The 8,050-nt window shown below is 38.8% G+C and overlaps 1 non-coding gene across 1 annotated transcript; it reads right to left on the bottom strand.

The window, feature by feature from the left end:
* Nucleotides 1–6,661: 6,661 nt before the first annotated feature.
* TRNAG-ACC (transfer RNA glycine (anticodon ACC)) lies at nucleotides 6,662–6,734 on the bottom strand. The gene has a single exon. It is a non-coding gene; the product is annotated as a tRNA-Gly (tRNA).
* Between the last annotated feature and the right edge of the window lie 1,316 nt (nucleotides 6,735–8,050).

Raw genomic sequence — 8,050 nt, 5'->3', positions numbered from 1 at the left:
ATTTTGCTCTCAAGAAACTTTCTGTGTAAGTAAGTTACACAGAATGAGAATTCTGAGGCCCATGTAAATGAGAATTCAAGGACTACTGTGATATTTATGGAAATATGATGTGATTTAAAGCCACACATTGATAAAGTCTCAAAAAATTTAAATTCTGTGATACAAATGGAAACAAATAACTACAAACAGAAAGAGGGAAGGTTGTTGGAGCCAAGAAGAATTCATGAATTTCAATATAAAAGTAATCAATTATAACACAATGCATAAATAAATAAATTCACCTAACAAAAATAAATAATACCTGTATGCATATTTTAAAAATCCAATTAAAGAACAGACATGAATACCTATATAGATGTAGACATATCATTTTCATTCAGTGATGAAAAATATTAATACTGAAAAGATGCAAATCCAAAATAGTTTAAGTATATATTTAAATAATAAATTTAATTTATAAATGTAAAGAAAAATGAAAAAAAATGCAGTTATATAAAGGGGTCCTAAGCTTTACATGGGAAAACAAATGCCCACAATGAGCAAAATCAATTAAAAGGAACACACATAAGAGAAGCCAAGGAAAATGCACCCTAAATGCTATTAAGTTAGCTGAAGCCATTGCAATTACAACAGTAATGAACTGATATAGACAAACAGAGCAAATAGAATCCAGGAATCAGCATGATTTGTGTAGATGTATCATCAGAAATAAATGTGAAAATAATACAACGTTCCATAAATTTTGAGGGGAAATTTAACTCACTTCATGAAAAAAATAGGATACTGTTATCACTAACTTACATCATATATGAAAATGAGCCCCAGGTAGATTAAATGCCCAGATATGAAAAACAAAATTATAAAGCCCAGGAAGATAAAATTAAGATGATTTCTGGAGAAAGAAGGATTTTTCATACAGGGCCTAAAAGGCAAACCCTAAGTTAATTTTTAACAAATTTTACTATAATATATAATGATACATGCTTGTTAATTTAGCTACTATAACTTTGATCTAAATAATCTCTATATCCTATATAAACTTTTCAATAATAGTTAAGTAATTAATAACCTAAAATATAAAAAGTACTATTGGGAATATAGAAAGTAATTAAGACAAAAATCTCTTTTCACGTAGTTGACATGTGCATGAATAACAAAATTTCGAGGAGAATTTGATAGCTTTTTTTAAAGATAACACAAATTACACGCCATTTTTCCACCCTGAATGTTTTAGAGCATAATTTATATGTTATCTTCTTCCTATTTAAATGACACATTCAATAATTTTTATGTTTTCATTTATGATGCTACAGTCAAACTTACTAATATGTTTGCAAACCTGCTTCAAAATATCTATTAATTTCCACTGAACTTTAAAATAACCTAAAAAGGGAAATATATAAATGTTTACAATGGCTTTTTCGCCAACAAACCTGTATGGTTTCATTACTGTTGTTATAAATGTAAAGGCTTTTCTCCCCCATGATTTTATTATGAAAATATCTGTCTAAGTCATATACCATATGGACCACACCAGGGAAAATTCATTTAATGTGTGATAAAAGGCTGTACTCCTCTTTTTAATTAAGACTTTAATGCTGAAAAATTAAATCACATTAACCACTGCATCTCAAGTTAGCCACAAAATTATCAACAGCAATGCTTGGATTTAATTAAATATTTTATAACCCCTTTTATCCTGTCAAAGATGTTCACCCTTTTCACATGTCCATTTATAAGATGAGAATAGTAAATAGCTAATATATTAGAATTTGGTTTATAATTTTATATCCAGAAAAATTATGTGTTTTTAGTACGTATTTCAGCTTATTTGTAAATAACCGAAAAGTGATGTCAATATCTAACCAGGTAACATCCTTTCTGTCATAGTCAAGTATAAGCTGGTGAGTGCTGTGCATTAAGTGACTACAGTTTTCCAAAACGCTACATAATGAATCACATATTTTAAATGTTCAATAAACAACCATTTTTTGTCCTTCCTTAACATATAGTTCTTTATGGAATATTGTATTAAACTTCCATCAACCTAAACTTTTAAGGTAAAACAAAGCAAGCTGAAAATTGTCAAAAGGAAAACTTTATTCTGGAATAAAAGAGGAACTACAATTCCAGACAGGCAAACTGGCAAGCCTACTAAGGGTTTGGGGCAGGTTGTATATATGGGCAGGGAATGTAAAGAGAAAGTGCATTTGGGGCTGCGACAGCGAACATAGTGCGGGCGGCTGCAATGGCACACAGGCGCAGCCAAGAGGCGCTACCCCACGTCCAAGGTCAGGGTCAGAAGCCGGGAGGACCCTATGCCTGAGGGTGGCAGCCAAGAGTAGCTGCCCCACGTCTGAGGTCAGAGGCAGCGGCGGAGAGTGCCAGGCTGCGATTGCGCAGGAACAGCAGAGAGGAGCTACCCCACACCGGAGGCCAGGGGCGGCAGCCAGAAGGAGTTACCCCACGCCCGAGGCCAGGGGCGGCGGCCGGGAGGAGCAACTCCACATCCAAGGAGCAGTGGCTGCGCAGGTGCAGGAGGGCCTAGAAGAGCTATTCCATGTTCAAGGTCAGGAGAGGAGGCGGTGAGGCGATACCCCTCATCCAAGGTAAGAAGCAGCGGCTGCGCTTTGCTGGAGCAGCCGTGAAGAGATACCCCACACAAAAATAAGAGAAACCCAAGACAGTAGATGTTGCAAAAGGGCATCAGAGGGCAGATACACTGAAACCATACTCACAGAAAACTAGTCAATCTAATCACACTAGGACCACAGCCTTGTCTAACTCAACGAAACTAAGCCATGCCCGTGGGGCAACCCAAGATGGGCGGGTCATGGTGGAGAGATTTGACAGAATGTGGTCCACTGGAGAAGGAAATGGCAAACCACTTCAGTATTCTTGCCTTGAGAACCCCATGAACAGTATGAAAAGGCAAAATGATAGGATACTGAAAGAGGAACTCCCCAGGTCGGTAGGTGCCTAATATGCTGCTGGAGATCAGTGGAGAAATAACTCCAGAAAGAATGAAGAGATGGAGCCAAAGCAAAAACAATACCCAGCTGTGGATGTGACTAGTGATAGAAGTAAGGTCTGATGCTGTAAAGAGCAATATTGCATAGGAACCTGGAATGTTAGGTCCATGAATCAAGGTAAATTGGAAGTGGTCAAACAGGAGATGGCAAGAGTGAAGGTCAACATTCTAGGAATCAGTGAACTGAAATGGACTGGAATGGGTGAATTTAACTCAGATGACCATTATATCTACTACTGAGGGCAGGAATCCCTAGAAAAAATGGAGTAGCCATCATGATCAACAAAAGAATGCAAAATGCAGTACTTGGATGCAATCTTCGAAATGACAGAATGATCTCTGTTTATTTCCAAGGCAAACCAGTCAATAGCACAGTAATCCAAGTCTATGCCCCAACCAGTAACACTGAAGAAGCTGAAGTTGAACGGTTCTATGAAGACCTACAAGACCTTTTAGAACTAACACCCAAAAAAGATGTCCTTTTCATTATAGTGGACTCGAATGCAAAAGTAGGAAGTCAAGAAACACCTGGAGTAACAGGCAAAGTTGGCCTTGGAATCCGGAATGAAGTAGGGCAAAGACTAATAGGATTTTGCCAAGAAAATGCACTGGTCATAGCAAACACCCTCTTCCAACAACACAAGAGAGGACTCTACACATAGACATCACCAGATGGTCAACATCGAAATCAGATTGATTATATCCTTTACAGCCAAAGATGGAGAAGCTCTATACAGTCAACAAAAAAAAGACCAGGAGCTGACTGTGGCTCAGATCATGAACTCCTTATTGCCGAATTCAGACTTAAATTGAAGAAAGTAGGGAAAACCACTAGACTCTTCAGGTATGACCTAAATCAAATCCCTTATGATTATACAGTGGAAATGAGAAATAGATTTAAGGGATTAGATCTGATAGACAGAGTGCTTGATGAACTATGGACGGAGGTTCATAACATTGTAAGGAGACAGGTATCAAGACCATCCCCATGGAAAGGAAATGCAAAAAAGCAAAATGGCTGTCTGGGGAGGCCTTACAAATAGCTGTGAAAAGAAGAGAAGCCAAAAGCAAAGGAGAAAAGGAAAGATATAAGCATCTGAATGCAGAGTTCCAAAGAATAGCAAGAAGAGACAAGAAATCCTTCCTTAGCGATCAATGCAAAGAAATAGAAGAAAACAACAGAATGGGAAAGACTAGAGATCTCTTCAAGAAAATTAGAGATACCAAGGGAAAATTTCATGCAAAGATGGGCTCAATAAAGGACAGAAATGGTATGGCCCTAACAGAAGCAGAAGATATTAAGAAGAGGTGGCAGGAATACACAGAAGAACTGTACAAAAAAGATCTTCATGACCAAGATAACCATGATGGTGTGATCACTCACCTAGAGCCAGACATCCTGGAAAGTGAAGTCAAGTGGGCCTTAGAAAGCATCACTATGAACAAAACTAGTGGAGGTGATGGAATTCCAGTTGAGCTCTTTCAAATCCTAAAAGATGATGCTGTGAAAGTGCTGCACTCAATATGCCAGCAAATGTGGAAAACTCAACAGTGGCCACAGGACAGGAAAAGGTCAGTTTTCATTCCAATCCCAAAGAAAGACAATGCCAAAGAATGCTCAAACTACCGCACAATTGCACTCATCTCACACACTAGTAAAGTAATGCTCAAAATTCTCCAAGCCAGGCTTCAGCAATACGTGAACTGTGAACTTCCAGATGTTCAAGCTAGTTTTAGAAAAGGCAGAGGAACCAGAGACCAAATTGCCAACATCTGCTGGATCATGGAAAAAGCAAGAGAGTTCCAGAAAAACATCTATTTCTGCTTTATTGACTATGCCAAAGCCTTTGACTGTGTGGATCACAATAAACTGTGGAAAATTCTGAAGGAGATGGGAATACCAGAGCACCTGACCTGCCTCTTGAGAAACTTATATGCAGGTCAGGAAGCAATAGTTAGAACTGGACAAGGAACAACAGACTGGTTCCAAATAGGAAACGGAGTACGTCAAGGCTGTATATTGTCACCCTGCTTCTTTAACTTCTATGCAGAGTACATCATGAGAAACGCTGGGCTGAAAGAAGCACAAGCTGGAATCAAGATTGCCGGGGGAAATTATCAATAACCTCAGATATGCAAATGACACCACCCTTATGGCAGAAAGTGAAGAGGAACTAAAAAGCCTCTTGATGAAAGTGAAAGAGGAGAGTGAAAAAGTTGGCTTAAAGCTCAACATTCAGAAAACGAAGATCATGGCATCTGGTCCCATCACTTCATGGGAAATAGTAGGGGAAACAGTGGAAGCAGTGTCAGACTTTATTTTGGGGGGGTCCAAAATCACTGCAGATGGTGACTGCAGCCATAAAATTAAAAGACACTTACTCCTTAGAAGGAAAGTTATGACCAACCTAGATAGCATATTGAAAAGCAGAGACATTACTTTGCCAACAAAGGTCCGTCTAGTCAAGGCTATGGTTTTTCCAGCAGTCACGTTTGGATGTGAGAGTTGGCCTGTGAAGAAAGCTGAGCGCTGAAGAATTGATGCTTTTGAACTGTGGTGTTAAAGAAGACTCTTGAGAGTCCCTTGGACTGCAAGGAGATCCAACCAGTCCATTCTGTAGGAGATCAGCCCTGGGATTTCTTTGGAAGGAATGATGCTAAAGCTGAAACTCCAGTACTTTGGCCACCTCGTGAAGAGTTGACTCATGGGAAAAGACTCTGATGCTGGGAGGGATTGTGGGCAGGAGTAGAAGGGGACAACAGAGGATGAGATGGCTGGATGGCATCACTGACTCTATGGATGTGATTCTGAGTGAACGCCGGAAGATGGTGATGCACAGGGAGGCCTGGTGTGCTTCGATTCATGGGGTCTCAAAGAGTCGGACACGACTGAGCGACTGAACTGAACTGAACTGAAAATAAAAACAAATAGGACCAACTTTGAAAATTCCCTGAGCAGACAACGCCAGTCCAATCATATCAACAAATCTCAATTCAGCTTATTTTGTCAAGACCAACCAGACCTGGGTCGTTTCTTGTTCATGCCTCTGGAAACCATAAGGAAACTTTCCCAAGGTTGATGAGACAACCTTAACCATTCCCTGTTATTTACGAAAATTCCACTATCAGTCATCTGTAAATCAAGCATTTACAGGGAATCAGTCTCTCAGTCCTTAAGTTTTGTTTACCTGAGGGCACATGTTGAGATTTTCCATTTTATACCTCTGGTTCCATTTTAGATTGGCATTCTTTCCAACTACTTGCACTGCTATTAGCTTCTCTTTGAATTGTCCCAGCATAGCACAGCTTTCTTATTCTTTCAAAAAACACCCTCAAATGATTTCTCTGTGCAAGAGTCATCAATTTTCTACTGCCTGTAAGAAAAATGTTCATTATCTTACTTAATGCCTTTTGTAACCTTGCCCAAATAGTTTTTCAATCGAATTTCCCATTAATATCTTACAGGAAATTTGTGTTTAAAGATCACGAGTCTCCTTACCAACACATAAAAGTGAAGTCGCTCAGGTGCGACTTGCGACCCTGTGGACTGTAGCCTACCAGACTCCTCCATCCATGGGATTTTCCAGGCAAGAGTACTGGAGTGAGTTGCCATTTCCTTCTCCAGGGGATCTTCCTGACCCAGGGATCGAACCCGGGTCTCCTGCATGGTAGGCAGACACTTTACCGTCTGAGCCACCAGGAATGTTTACCAACACATAACTCACTTGTAATTTTACTCAAATTATTGAGTACCTACTATGTGCCAGGTACCACCTTAGCACTCTTGTTCATCTACGTATATATGACAGCCTTTGATGGTTTTAATTATTGAAAGTCTATATGTCTTTCATGTCCTAGAACAGACATCATCCATACCATGATACCTATCCAAACTGCCTAAACTCAGTTATCTCTACTTGAGCCAAGAACCCATATTCTATACAGTCGGAAATACTAACAAGGTGTATATCTTTGTGTAGTGTTACACACTTTCTCATATTATTACTTTATATATTGATATTTATTGGTTTGATTTACTAAAATTTACATGCCTAAATACCGCAGAAAAAGATAATTGGTCCCTCTAACCCAAAGACAAAATATGGCATATGAATAAAATACCGTTCTTGCTTTCAAGTGCTTTTTGTTGTTGTCGTTCAGTGGCTAAGTTGTGCCTGACTTTTTGAGATCCCATGGACTGCAACCGACCAGGCTCATGTGGCCATGGAATTTCCCAGGCAAGAATACTGGAGTGGGTTACTATTCCCTTCTCCAAGGGATCTTTCTAACCCAAGGCCAAACCTGTGACTCCTGCACTGGCAGGCAGATTCTTTACCTCTGAGCCACCAGGGAAGCTCAAGTGGATTGTCAGCCCTAAATAGACAGCAGATGATCTCTCAAATGTTTTCCTCTCCTATAAACCTTAATAGACATCCAGTATACCAATGTGCAGATGCACACACACACACACACACACACACACACACTGAGCAGTCATACTAACTTGGAGAAAATAGTTTTCCATAATTTATTTACATTTTAAATTTCCATTTTTAAGATGTGTGAGAATTGAAACCATTTAGGGTATATCCACACAGTTTACTGTCTATATTTATGTGACTTACATCATCAGTGTGACCAAGTGGACATAAAGTAGTTATGGCTTTCAAGGTTTTTTCCTGTGTTTTCCAGGAAATTCTTGCCAAGAAAGAAAAAAGCCACAAATAATTTTATTACTCATTTCAGGGACTTCCTGAAAGATCTATTCATTGAACATCAGATTATTGAGTAATTTAATCAATAATCCCAAATGATTGTTTTCTTTCCCCAAACTCTTGTTTTGTTTTTATTGAAGTATACTTGACATACAATATTATATTAGTGTACAAAATAGTGATTTAACACTGATATACATTACAAAATAATCAACACAATAAGTCTATTTTGACAATTACCATCTGTCACCACAAAAGTGACATATGTGCGTGTGTGTGTGTGTGTGTGCCACATTTTCTTTAT

This window comes from Bos javanicus, chromosome 2 (assembly GCF_032452875.1).
Source record: "Bos javanicus breed banteng chromosome 2, ARS-OSU_banteng_1.0, whole genome shotgun sequence".
NCBI lineage: Eukaryota > Metazoa > Chordata > Mammalia > Artiodactyla > Bovidae > Bos > Bos javanicus.
This window is presented reverse-complemented; position numbering and strand designations above follow the sequence as displayed.